A 13102-nucleotide genomic window follows, 5' to 3' on the forward strand; every position below is an offset into this window, starting at 1 on the left:
TAATTATACTTCAATTAAAAATAATTTTTTTAAATTTTTATTTATTTATGATAGTCACACAGAGATAGAAAGAGAGGCAGGGACATAGGCAGAGGGAGAAGCAGGCTCCACGCAGGGAGCCCGACGCGGGACTCGATCCCGGGACTCCAGGATCGCGCCCTGGGCCAAAGGCAGGGGCCAAACCGCTGCGCCACCCAGGGGCCCCCTAAAAATATTTTTTAAATAGGAGTGCATGGGTGGCTTAGTTGGTTAAGCATCTGACTCCTTTTTTTAAAATATTTTATTTATTTATTCATGAAAGACATACAGAGAGAGAGAGAGAGACATAGGCAGAGGGAGAAGCAGGCTCCATGCAGGAAGCCCAATGTGGGACTCAATCCGGGGACTCCAGGATCACACCTTGAGTGGAAGGCAGACGCTCAACCACTGAGCCACCAGGTGTCCCATGTACCCAACTCTTGATTTCAGCTCAGGTCATTATCTTAAGGTCATGGGATCAAGTGCCTGCATCGGGCTCCACACTGGGCATGGAGTCTGCTTGGGATTCTCTCTCAGGACTCCGGGATCACACCCTGGACTGAAGGCAGGCACTAAACTGCTGAGCCACCCAGGGATCCCCTAAAATTTTTTTTAAATAAAAATAAGGGATGCCCGGGTGGCTCAGCAGTTGAGCACCTACCTTTGGCTTAGGGCATGATTCTGCAGTCCCGGGATCGAGTCCCACTCGATCCCTGCATGGAGCCTGCTTCTCCCTCTGCCTATGTCTCTGCCTCTCTTTCTATGTCTGTGTCTTTCATAAATAAATAAATAAAATCTAATTAATTAATTAAAATAAATAAGTTGAGGCAAGTCAGCATAGTTCTATGTGTCTGCATTCACTGAATGCAGACAGAGAGGTAGGCTACATTCCAGCAGGGGTTTTGCTAGGAAAGTACCATGGAAGGAAGCAGGAGCAAGGGAAGTGAGCATAAATCCAAGAGTATAAAAATTGGAGAATAAGAATTCATGGATGAGGAGGAAAGTGAGGCTGACAAATTATTAGAGTTTCGGTATTAAAGGAAAGGAACTAAAAAAAAAATAAAAAAATAAAGGAAAGGAACTAAAATACGTCAAGTGAAGAGAGAAGGAAAACTGAAATGGAGGTTATGGAGGAACCAGAATTATTGGTAATAACAATGGCTAACAGAGTGAGTGACTGAGGTTGGTATATTGGTCAGGCTAACTGCTGTAACAACCTCTAAATGTTAGTGGTTCAGCACATACTGTTTACTGGTTGCTCTCACCCTCAATCTCACGCTTGTTAGTGGGGTGAGGGTGAGAACTGGCTCCCTGTAGTCTCTTTCCATGGCAGCTCAAACTCTAGGGCCACACTTTCCAATACTGAGCATTTGAAGTGTAGCTCATGCAACAAAGAAACTAAATTTAAACTTTTATTGATGCTTAATTAATTTGAAATTTTGAAAGAATGCTTGGAACAATTTCAGTATGTGCATCTACTTTATGAAATTACTGTAGTTTCCCTTATCTGTGGGGGATGCATTCCAAGACCCCTAGTAGATGCCTGAAACTGAAGTTAATATCAAGTCCTATGTATACTCTGGTTTTCTTCTACATACATACCTGAAACCATGGAAGGCAAAACAGCACATAAGGTTAGGAGGGGGAACTACTATATATAGAGATTGAGTATTTTTGATGAAAATTTAGCATCCAAATTGATATGTGCTAAAAGTATAAATTACACATTAGATTTCAGGATATAAAATACAGCTTTGTTTTGTTTCTTTCAAGATTTTATTTACCTATTCATGAGAGACACAGAGAGGCAGAGACATAGGCAGGGGGAGAAGCAAGATCCATTCAGGGTAGCCGATGTGGGACTTGATCCCAGGACCCTGGGATCACAACCTGAGCCGAAGGCAGACGCTCAACAACTGAGCCACCCAGGTGCCCCAAAGTAAAATACAGTTGACCCTCGAACAACACCAGTTTGAACTGTGTGGGTTCCCTCATATATGAATTTTTTTTATAATACAGTACTATAAATGTAGTTTCTCTTCCTTATGGTTTTCTTTTTTTAAAAGATTTTATTTATATATTCACAGAGACACACACAGAGAGAGAGAGAGGCAGAGACACAGGCAGAGGGAGAAGCAGGCCCCATGCAGAGAGCCCGACATGGGACTCGATCTAGGGTCCCCAGGATCACACCCTGGGCTGCAGGAGGTGCTAAACCGCTGCACCACTGGGGCTGCCCTCCTTATGGTTTTCTTAATAACATTCTTAACTCTAGCTTACTTTATTGAAAGAATATGTAATACATATAATATACAAAATATGTGCTAATTGACTATTTATATCATCAGGAAGGCTTCCAGTCAATAGTAGGCTATTAATAGTTAAGTTTCAGGGGGAGTCAAAAGTTATGCATGGATTTTTCAACTACATGGGGGGGGTCAGTGCCCTTAACTTCTATGTTGTACCTCATTATAATTTTTATATTATTACATATTGAAATGATAATATATTTGATATATTGGGTTAAATAAAATGTATCATTAAAACTAATTTCACAAATTTTGTACTGCATTAAACAAAAATTTTTTAAAGATTTTCTTTATTTATTTGACAGAGAAAGAGCACAAGCAGGGGGAGGGGCAGGCAGAGGGGGAGGAAGAAGCAGACTCCTCACTGAGCAGGGAGCCCGATGTGGGGCTGGATCCCAGGAGCTTGGGACCATGACCAAAGCTGAAGGCAAACGCTTAACCAACTGAGTCACCCCGGCACCCCTCTTATTGCATTTTTTAAAGCAGCTACCAGAAAGTTTAAAATTACATATGTGGCCCACATTACATTTCTACCGGACAGTGCTGTTCTAGGACCTCGGAATTCTCTGTTGGATCCTCTCCATCTGGCTGGCAGATAATGAGAGGGAGAAAGCAGAGGGCTGCATGGGCAGTGTCACTATTCCTTTGTGCAGAAGTCAGTCATGGTGCCACACCTAACTACGAAGGAAGAGGGCAAACATAGGTCTACTCAGGAAGGAGAGGAAGCAGATTTGGGAAGCAGCAAGCTGGCCTCTGGCACAGGTAGGGTGGGAGGGCAAGATCACTGAAGAGAGGCTGCTGAGGTGCTGACAAACTATTGGTGAGGTTGTCCACATGGGTTTTGAGATTACCATGAATTTGGAAAAGAGTGACAGGGAACAAAGGTCTTCAAGACCCCCAGGGACTACAGATGAGTCAACAAAAAAAAATTTATTTAAGATTTTATTTATTTATTCATGAGAGACACACAGAGAGAGGCATAGACATAGGCAGAGGAAAAGCAGGATTCCTATGGGGAGTGCAATGTGGGACTTGATTCCAGGACCCTGGGATCACGTCCTGAGCTGAAGGCAGATGCTCCACCACTGAGCCACCCAGGTGTCCCAACAAGGGGGAATATTTGATAAGCTCTGACAACATGTGCATCACAGCTCAGAGCTTTTGAGGAAAGAGGAACAATGATCTTGAAGAAGCAACTGGGAGACATGAGGACACCTATTAGACCCAGTGTCCCAGGATGTGCAGGAAAGAGAAAAAGAAGCCCCTCCAGAAACGGTTTCTGGTGAAGTAGTGTCTTTAGCAGTGACGAGCACTCAGTGTGGGACCTTAAGCAAGTTTTTTGACCATTCTGTTTGAGGCTTCCTTATCTTAAAATAGGTATAATAATGGGGCACCTGGGTGGCTCAGTAGGTTAAGTCTCTGCCTTTAGCTCTGGTCATGATCCTGGGGTCCTGGGATCAAGCCCCATGTCAGGCTCCCTGATTCTCCCCCTGCCCCTCCCCCTGCTCCTTCTCTCTCTCTTGCTCACTTACTCTTTCTCTCAAATAAATAAAGAAAATATTTTTTAAAAATAGGGATAATAGGGACGCCTGGGTGACTCAGCAGTTGAGCATCTATCTGCCTTTGGCTCGGGTGTGATCTTGGAGTCCTGGGATTGAGTCCCACATCGGGCTCCCTGCATGGAGCCTCCTGCTTCTCCCTCTGCCTGTGTCTCTGCCTCTCTCTCTGTGTCTCTCTTGAATAAATAAATAAAATCTTTTTTAAAAAATAGAGATAATAACACTTATTTGGGGGGACCTGATTCGTTCAGTCGGTTAACTCTTGTTTTCCTTTTGGTCATGATCTCAGGGTTGTGGGATCAAGCCCTGGATTGGGTTCTGCACTCAGGGTAGAGTCTGCTTGAGATTCTCTCTCCTCTTCGCTCTGCCCGTCCCCCTGCTCATGTGCATGCTTTTTCTCTCTCTCAAATAAATAAAATCTTTGAAAAAAGAATAATAATACTTGTCTTATAGGATCGTTGTATTAAATACAGGCACCTATAAAATATTTAGCTTGTAGAAATGACTATATAAAATAATTTCTGAACATTGTACTTAAAGCACACTGGCTTCTCTTTTCTTTATATCTTCTTCCTTTGTTTATTTACTTTCCCTCATGTGAGCACTCATCTGGCCATGCCCTCAGATAAATGAAAGCAATCTGTTAGTTCTGCCCTTGTTTTAGGGCATGATTCACTAACAAAAATCACCCAGTTTCATGTAAATTTATGTTGCCATTCAGAAAACAGGGTCAGCTTTAACATGAGGTGAAATCAATTTGATCTTAAACTATAGTTTGAGAAAGGAGCACACATTTTTTTCTATAAATAGAACCAAAATCTTATATTCAAAAGGAAAAAGCTTTGTGTGTGAAGAGGGAAGTCTTGAGAGGAGGGTGTGGCTCCTTTCCAAATCACAGTAGATGAAATTGCACAGACTTTTTTCTTATTGCCTAATATGGACTTGTATATAAATGGCAAAAGGAGGAGAGATGCTGAGCAGTAACTTCCAACGTTCCGTTTTTGCCACACCATTTCCAGAGCACCATGCCCAGAGAATCAAAGGCATCCATTAATGTTGTCCAAAATAAAATATTTAAGCAGATATATTACATCCTGGATATAAGAATTAATCAGTGTTCTGGATTACTCTCTGCTTTCCAGAGGAGACATCCTACAAATCACTCTTCAAATCTTACACCAGAAATTAAAGAGCTTGTTAGACCTTCCTCTGAAATGTGCTTGTGCTGAGAGACAGGTTGCCAGGCAAAGGCTCAGGCTAGGAAAGGAGGTAAGTGATTCTTCTGTTCTCCATGGATAGATGAGAACAGTGAAGCCCAGCCTCTCTGTTAGAAAGCTTCATCCTGTGCATAATTTTTTTAAAAATGTCTTACCAGTTCCTTGGTCGAGGGGAGGGGGAATCTGACCCTTTGCAATGGTTTTGCGAGTTTCTGTCCACCAAGTCTGACATGCAGGGTGCTCTACCAAGACCTGGGTAGGTCCGCGGGGCCTAACCCATCCAAACTCACCCCTATAGCAAGTCCCAATTTTTAACATCAGAACTGAATCCAAAAGCTGGAGGTGTTTCCAGGATTCAAAACACGAATTTTTCAGAAGTTCCATCCCCATGGTGTTTCATACCGCCTGCACCAAAGTTCTCATCAAATCCTGTAAGGAAAGTGTCCCTGACCTTGTTTTATATATGAGGGAGATGATTCTTGGAGTGGTTATATCTTTTCTAAGGTCACACAGTGATAAGAAGGGAGCACCAGTTGGGTCAAACTGGCCCTCTGATGTCAAGTCCAGGGAGGGCTCTCACACAATGCCCATTCTCTCTTGTGATTCAAAACTAAACTAAGCCAAAATGAGATTAAGTACTGCTTCCTCATCTAGCTGATTTTATCACCAGTGATTCAGAGTACATGGCACCCACTTTGCTAGGTGGCAGCTACAGCCATCAGTGGTTCCTGGGCCCTCTCAGAGGTATTCCCAGTGTGGGAACATTTAGGCATTGTGTGTTGAAAGTAAATGGAAGAAAACTGCACATGCTGTCCTGCCTGCACCTGAGTTGTTTCACTTAGTATTTTCTCAATGGTTCCTCTAGATTAATGATTAGTAATTTATAAAGTGTGTATGTCTCGGCGCAGGGGTGGGGAGAAGCGAGTACTGAGCCCAATCATCAATCACTTAAATTCAAAAACCTGCCATCAATTCCTCCCCTTTATGCTGTAAACCTCACAAGAGATCCCCATTACTTACAAAAACTGCATTAATTTGTAGCCAGGGGCTCAAGGGCCTGCATAACCTGGTCCTAACCCACCATTCAAAGTTTATTTCCCTGGAATCCTGTGTAAAACTGCTTGCCCTCTCCGGCTGGTGCTCCCTGCCCTCCCAACACACAGCTTCATACACTTAAACTACTTCCCAGAATTCAGGGCCTCATTCCAACCTCATCTCTTTAGATGAAACTCCCCTGACCTCTACAGCTGGAAGGGATTCCTCCTCCTTCGGAATCTCAGTAGTAATGATGGTTTGACAACTAACCATCAACTTATGTTATTAATAAATATTTGCTAACTGAGTGTGTATTCCCAAACGGATTGTAAATCACCAGAAGGATGTAACCAATTCTTTATATCACCAACATGATGTGTCTGTTTGAAGGGGATATGATTGATTGGTTGATTGACTGATTGATTTCCCTTCCAGTATTTGCTGTTTGTATTCCAGATATTAACCCCTGGCTCAGGAGCAAGAGCTGGTGAAAACAGTTTGGCCATTTTGGTTTATCTGATAAACAATGATGATTCTTGCTGAGAGCTAATGATGCCTGTGGCCCTCCATTCTTTGGGTGGTTATACGAAGGGAGAAATCAGACCCCTCTTCTTCACAGTGATGCACTGTGTACCTCTCTCAGGAGAACGGAGACCTGTGACTGTTTCCTTGGCAATCTATCCATGTTTTCCCCTTTCTATCTACTTATTTATTAATGTTCCCAATGTCCATGTTAAAATCTCTGATTCTCATTCTTTCAGTGTGTTGGCCTTTTAATTCCTTATTCAGCTATTTGATGATTTTTGGAAGATGATTTTTGTATGTCATCCATCTTTTTTAGTTATGTTCAAAGAGTCTTTCTGAAAGATTTACTCCACTGATTTCAAAAATAAAAGTCATGATCTTTTTCCCTTTACAATGTCAATAAAGGGGCACCTGGGTGGCTCAGTCAGTTAACCATCCGACTCTTGATTTTGGCTCATGTCATGGTCTCAGGGTCCTGGGATCAAGCCCTGAGTTGGGCTCCCTGCTCAGCAGGGAGTCTGCTTGTCTCCCTCTCCCTCAGCTCCCCCACCCTGTTCACGCTCTCTTAAATAAATCAATCAAAAAAATAATAATAAAATGTCAATAAGTAGTGCATTGCAGCTATAATGTGACTTTCTTAAGTGTTAACTATAGTATTACTTTAAATCTTTAAAATTATTACAAAATTAAATGCAACATTAAAGAAATTATGACAACTAAAAATGTGTCCATAAATTCCAAAATGTCCCCTAGAGAGCAAAATCACTCCTGGGTGAGAGTCATTTCTCTTTTGTTTTTCTTCTTAAAATATTTTATTTATTTATTTATTTAAGAGAGAATGTATGTGTATGTGCAGAGGGAGAGGGAAAGAGAGAATCCCAAGCAGGTTCCATACCCAGTGCAGAGCACAATGAGGGGCTGGATCCCAAGACCTTGAGATCATGACTTGAGCCAAAACCAAGAGTCAGCACTTCACCAACTGAAGCACCCAGACACCCTGAGAGCAACTTGCCATGTGAAGGATTCTACTAGAATCAATAATTTAATAAGGAATTGCATTGGAAAAAATTTAAACATAGAAAAGAGAAATACACTGGTAGATTGAAATACATCAAATCTTAGAAAATCCAGGAGTCCATAATGATGAGAGAAATCCAGGAAAAAAAAAAACTAGTTTATAACCATTTGAACCAACTCTTCACTTATAAAGATGATAACTAAAGAGAAATGATTAAGCACTTAACTTGCCCTTTAGGGGTAGCATCTATATTGCAGACACCAAATGGCTCTACTTGAGAAGGGAAAACTCTACTTTATGGAAGAATCATTTTATAGTCCCTAATGAAATTATTGATTCAAACAAAGATTATCAATTGATGCTAAAATCTCTTTGAATAGGGTACTGGTTATTCATACAGTACCAAAGTAATGGCACTTAGGTTATTTACTGGCCACCAGAGTTAAAAAATATAACTATAAAATGGAGGGAGAGATAGTTCTCATTTAATCTAGTGGTCATCTATCCCATCACCATTGCTAATGGTGAGATAACCAGCTCTTATGTGTCTTTGATGTGCTGTGATGTGAAGTATACCACATTACATATGTTGCACTCTAGCCAAAAATGTTTAACTTGAATCTAACCAAATGTTTATATTTAACTTATTTACATGAATCATGGGGGATACAGGAACAGGTTGAACAACAATATGGGGAAGGAAACAAGCTAAAAAAGTGGTACAGACATGCCTGGGTGGCTCTGCGGTTGAGCATCTGCCTTTGGCCCAGGTCAGGATCCCGGGATGCTGGATCAGGTCCCACATCGGGCTCTCTGTGTGGAGCCTGCTTCACCCTCTGCCTGTGTCTCTGCCTCTCTCTGTGTGTCTCTCATGAATAAATAAATAAAATCTTTTTTAAAAAAAAAAGGTGGTACATTCTTTAGGACAACTGGCCTGGGCTCTTCAACAAATCAATGTAATAAGAAAAGGAACTGTTCTAGGTTAAAAGATGGATTAAAAACATAAAAATTAAATACAACATGTGGTTCTGGATTGGTTTGTGCAAACCAGCTAGAAAGGACATTTTGGGGCCAAATGAGGAAGTTTGAATGTGTATTAACTATTAGATAATATTAAGAAATCATCATTAATTTTGTTAGATACGAAAATGTCATTTTTAGCTATACAAGAAGATGCTCTTATTTTAGAAATGCATAGTGAAGTATTTAAAGCTGTTTCAAGAGTTTGGAACAAGAAAGATTTATTTCGCACTGGCACTACATCACTGTCTCAAGTCAGCTAACACTCTCCTGTCATCTTCAGTCTGGTGTGTAGGCTGAAAGAGCAGGCCTATCTCAGCACGTTGTTCCAGAAGGAAAATAAAGATGATGGAACCAGACCAAGACTCAAAATGTAGGCTTCACTTCCACTCATGTTTATCAGCCAATGCAATTTAAGTGGCTGAGTCAGCATCAATGAGGTAAGGTGTAATTCTCCCACAGGGTGGGGCAGTAGAATTATTAAGAAATCAATGACAATGAGAACAAAACATCTAAAACTCTAAGTCATGACAAAATTGTTTCTCAGGGAGCAAATTATAATGTTAAATCCAGATGTCAGAAAGCAAGAGAGAGTAAAAATAAATGAGCTTTCAACTGTAGAAACTAGAAAAGAAATAACATAAACCAAAGAAGGGAGAAGGAAGGAATTAATAAAGATAAGGTAGATAATATGAAATAGAAAATCAAAAACAATAGACTTAAGTTCTATGCTTTGACAAGATCAAAACAATAAAAGCCTTTGGCAAGTATCAGCTCATAAAGAAAGAAAGAAAAAAGACACAATAACATTAGAAATGAAAACAGGATGCAGAGATCTTTTAAAAATTCTTTTGAGATTAAATAATTTTTACATGCTATCTATAACTTTATTCCGATGACTTTAAAAATCCAGACCATGAAGAATGACTTTCTAGAAAAAATGTAAATTACCAAAATCAACTTAAGAAATGAACTTACCAATAATAGCATAAAAAACAGGTTGTCAAAGATCTACCTTTAGAAGAGGAAGAGGATGAGGAAGAAGTCGTCCACACAGCCCATAAGGGTGAGACTACCAGGACTTTGAGGAGCATATAAACTCCATAGAATATGAAACATCTCATGGCTTGGTGAAGGTAGAAAGCTTACCAATAGCAGATCATTACTTTTTAGCTGAAGATACCATACAACTAAGTTCTGGTCAATGCAATGGAAGAAGAGGGAGAAAGGGGTACATGCTTCTGGGAAAGGTTTTCTTCTCCAACAAAAAGAAAAAAGATGTCTGAAAAAGACCCTGCTCCTTTCTCCCTGCTTGGGGACATGTCCCTGTGACTGTGAGGGAACACATGACTGATCCACTGAGAATGACATGGGAGGTCTTGGATTCTTTATGATGTTGAGTGTTAAACCAACTCTGGCACCTCCTACATTAAAAATTATATATTCTTGTTGTATAAATCACTTTTTTAAAAAATGGGTTTTATTACAGGCAGCTGACAGCACTCCAAGTGGGCTCTATCAAACTTTTACAGCATAAATACTATAAATGATATAGTATTTATGTGATCCAGAGCCCAGAAAAAGTAAAAGAGCTTTACAGCTCACTTTGCATGTATTTGTCATATAAAATGCTCACACAACTAAATATTTTCATACACCATTTCTAAAGGGAATTTTTTCTTTTAAATCCTATGCTGTCATTGGTCTATTGGGCCTTTTCAATGATAAAATAGAGACAGAAACCTCTGTCTTTAAGAAAACATGCTCCAAATAATTTATCTGCGAAATTGAAGCACATTTTTTTTCTGCGAAGATAACTTTGAGGCAAAACAGAATATATCAATTTTTTATATCGGTTTTTCCCTCCTGTTTTTTTTTTTAAACTTATTTATTCATGAAAGACACAGAGAGAGACTCAGAGACATAGGCAGAGGGAGAAGCAGGCTCCCCGTAGGGAGCCTGAGCGGGACTCAATCCCAGGACCCCAGGATCACGACCGGAGCTAAGGCAGATGCTCAACTGCTGAGCCAGCCAGGCGTCCCCCTCCTGTTTTTTCGTTTTGTTTTGATTTTATTTATTTATTTTTTAAAGATTTTATTTATTTATTCATGAGAGACACAGAGAGGGAGAGAGAGAGAGAGACATAGGCAGAGGGAGAAGTAGGCTCCACACAGGGAGCTGGAGGTGGGACTACCTGGGACTCCAGGACCACGCCCTGTGCCAAAGGCAGACGCTAAACCGCTGAGCCACCCAGGGATCCCTTGTTTTGTTTTTAAAGATTTTAGGGATCCCTGGGTGGCGCAGCGGTTTGGCGCCTGCCTTTGGCCCAGGGCGCGATCCTGGAGACCCGGGATCGAATCCCACATCGGGCTCCCTGCATGGAGCCTGCTTCTCCCTCTGCCTGTGTCTCTGCCTCTCTCTCTCTCTCTGTGAGACTATCATAAATAAATAAAAAAAATTTAAAAAAAAATTTAAAGATTTTATTTATTTATTCATGAGAGACACACAAAGAGAGACAGAGACACAGGCAGAGGGAGAAGCAGGCTCCCTCCAGGGAGCCTGATGCAGGACTCGATCTTAGGACCCTGGGACCACCACCAAGCCAAAGGCAGATGCTGAGCCACCGGGGCTGCCCATCCCTCCTCCTGTTTTAAACAGCAAGATGATTATGGCAATTGTTATGTCTATGATGTTTAATTCTTAAGTTTTTGATTTCTTGTAAAAACTAAAATGGGATTCTTGACCAAATGGCTATTACAGTAGGTTCACATTTTATTGAAATGTTCATCCACATCTTTATTGATCTTTAAGCTTCTTCCTGCTTTTGTCATGAGGTGTTAGGGGATTTCTCTGTTTATATGGCCCATCTTGTTTGTGTTCCTGTTAGCTGATACAATTCACTGTAAGCAAATTAATGTGTTGTTTTCAGTGAGACTTGGGTCATTCCATAAGTTTAATAGCTCAGATGTGAAATTTTCTGTTTATTAAAAATAAAATAAAATTAAAGCTAAGTGATAGATATGCCCCAAATGAAAATGCTAACACTCTCATACCTTTGTTAGGTAAGTGATTGCACATCAAGGAGGCTGAGATGTATGTAGATGACTCAAGCATAGTTTAGGACTCAGGGTCAGACAAATCCAGTCACTGGAGGAAATAGAGGGCAATGATCTTACTAAGGAACTGGGAGGGAAATGCAATTACTAAGGACTCAGGAACAGAGCAAGGGTCAACCATGAACAAGAAAGTAGGCAGATAACTTGGTTACTAGAAACCCGGAAACCAAGGTCGAAGCAGTGGCAGGAAAGAGCAAGACCAACTGTATCCTGAGCCAGTGAGTTTTACCACCAGGGCTCTGGAGACCTCCTGCCCATAAGCATTGTTCCTAGAGTTGGAGGCAATGCTGAGCCAGGAGATGGGAGGTGGAGGTGTCAGCAGCCTAGCAAAAGCTCCAAGCCAAATTCATTACACCAGACAGATGAACTACTTCTTCACAATCTCAAGTGCAGTCAGAAAAGGCTGACAAACTACTGCTCTAAGAAGACCCATTTATCTCCTGGGTCTCAAAGGAGCAGAATCTGGAAAAAATTGTGAAGACAAGTCTTATGTTAGTGTGTAGAAACCCCCTTCCAAGCCCCAAGTTAACTCTGGTAATTGAAACACATTCAAGCTGGCTCATCCAAGAAGTCCAAAGTGCCTGAAAGACATCATCTAATTAAGCCCCTCTTACAAAGACTGGCTGGTAAGCACCTTGCCCTAACTTCCAAAGTAACTATTTGAAGATCAGCTCTATTGGTAAATCTGGGGAACACAAAAGGAAGTTAATCTCTGATGATATTAGCCCCTTGAGAGAATCCATGCCTTAGGGCCACATCTTGGGAATGTCCTGCAAAAGAAGAGTGTGGAGACAAGATAGGGACTAAAGCTTGGATTTCAATTTCCTCCTGGCCAGTGTGGAGTCTTAAAGATAAAAGCCCACCTTTCTATTGCACTTCCATTGTGTCCCTTAACAACCCCTAAAGGATTTCCACTAAAATATTTACTGTGGACATGAAGTCAAACCTTAGTAAAAATTAAGGTACATCTTTTTTCCTACCATTTGGCCAAGTTGGATCAAAGGCCTGCTGTTGTCCTCCTCTACTTTTCCATTTGTCTTCTCTTTTCCATTTCCTCTTCCCATTTTCCAAGTGTACATTAGGTGTGCCTGCCCTCAAGCAAGGGCACTGGAACAAGTTCCATAGTTTACACTAGGAGGATCAGAACATCCTTGTTGAACACCAAAGCAGTTATACCGCCCCCCCCCCCACCCCCCGAAAAGGAAATATAAAGGATCCTCAAGGTCCACAGATCTAGTGAGATTAATTTAAAACAAATAAACAAACAAAAACAGCCACTGTGCTT

Source organism: Canis lupus, chromosome 23, assembly GCF_003254725.2.
Source record: "Canis lupus dingo isolate Sandy chromosome 23, ASM325472v2, whole genome shotgun sequence".
Taxonomy (NCBI): Eukaryota; Metazoa; Chordata; class Mammalia; order Carnivora; family Canidae; genus Canis; species Canis lupus.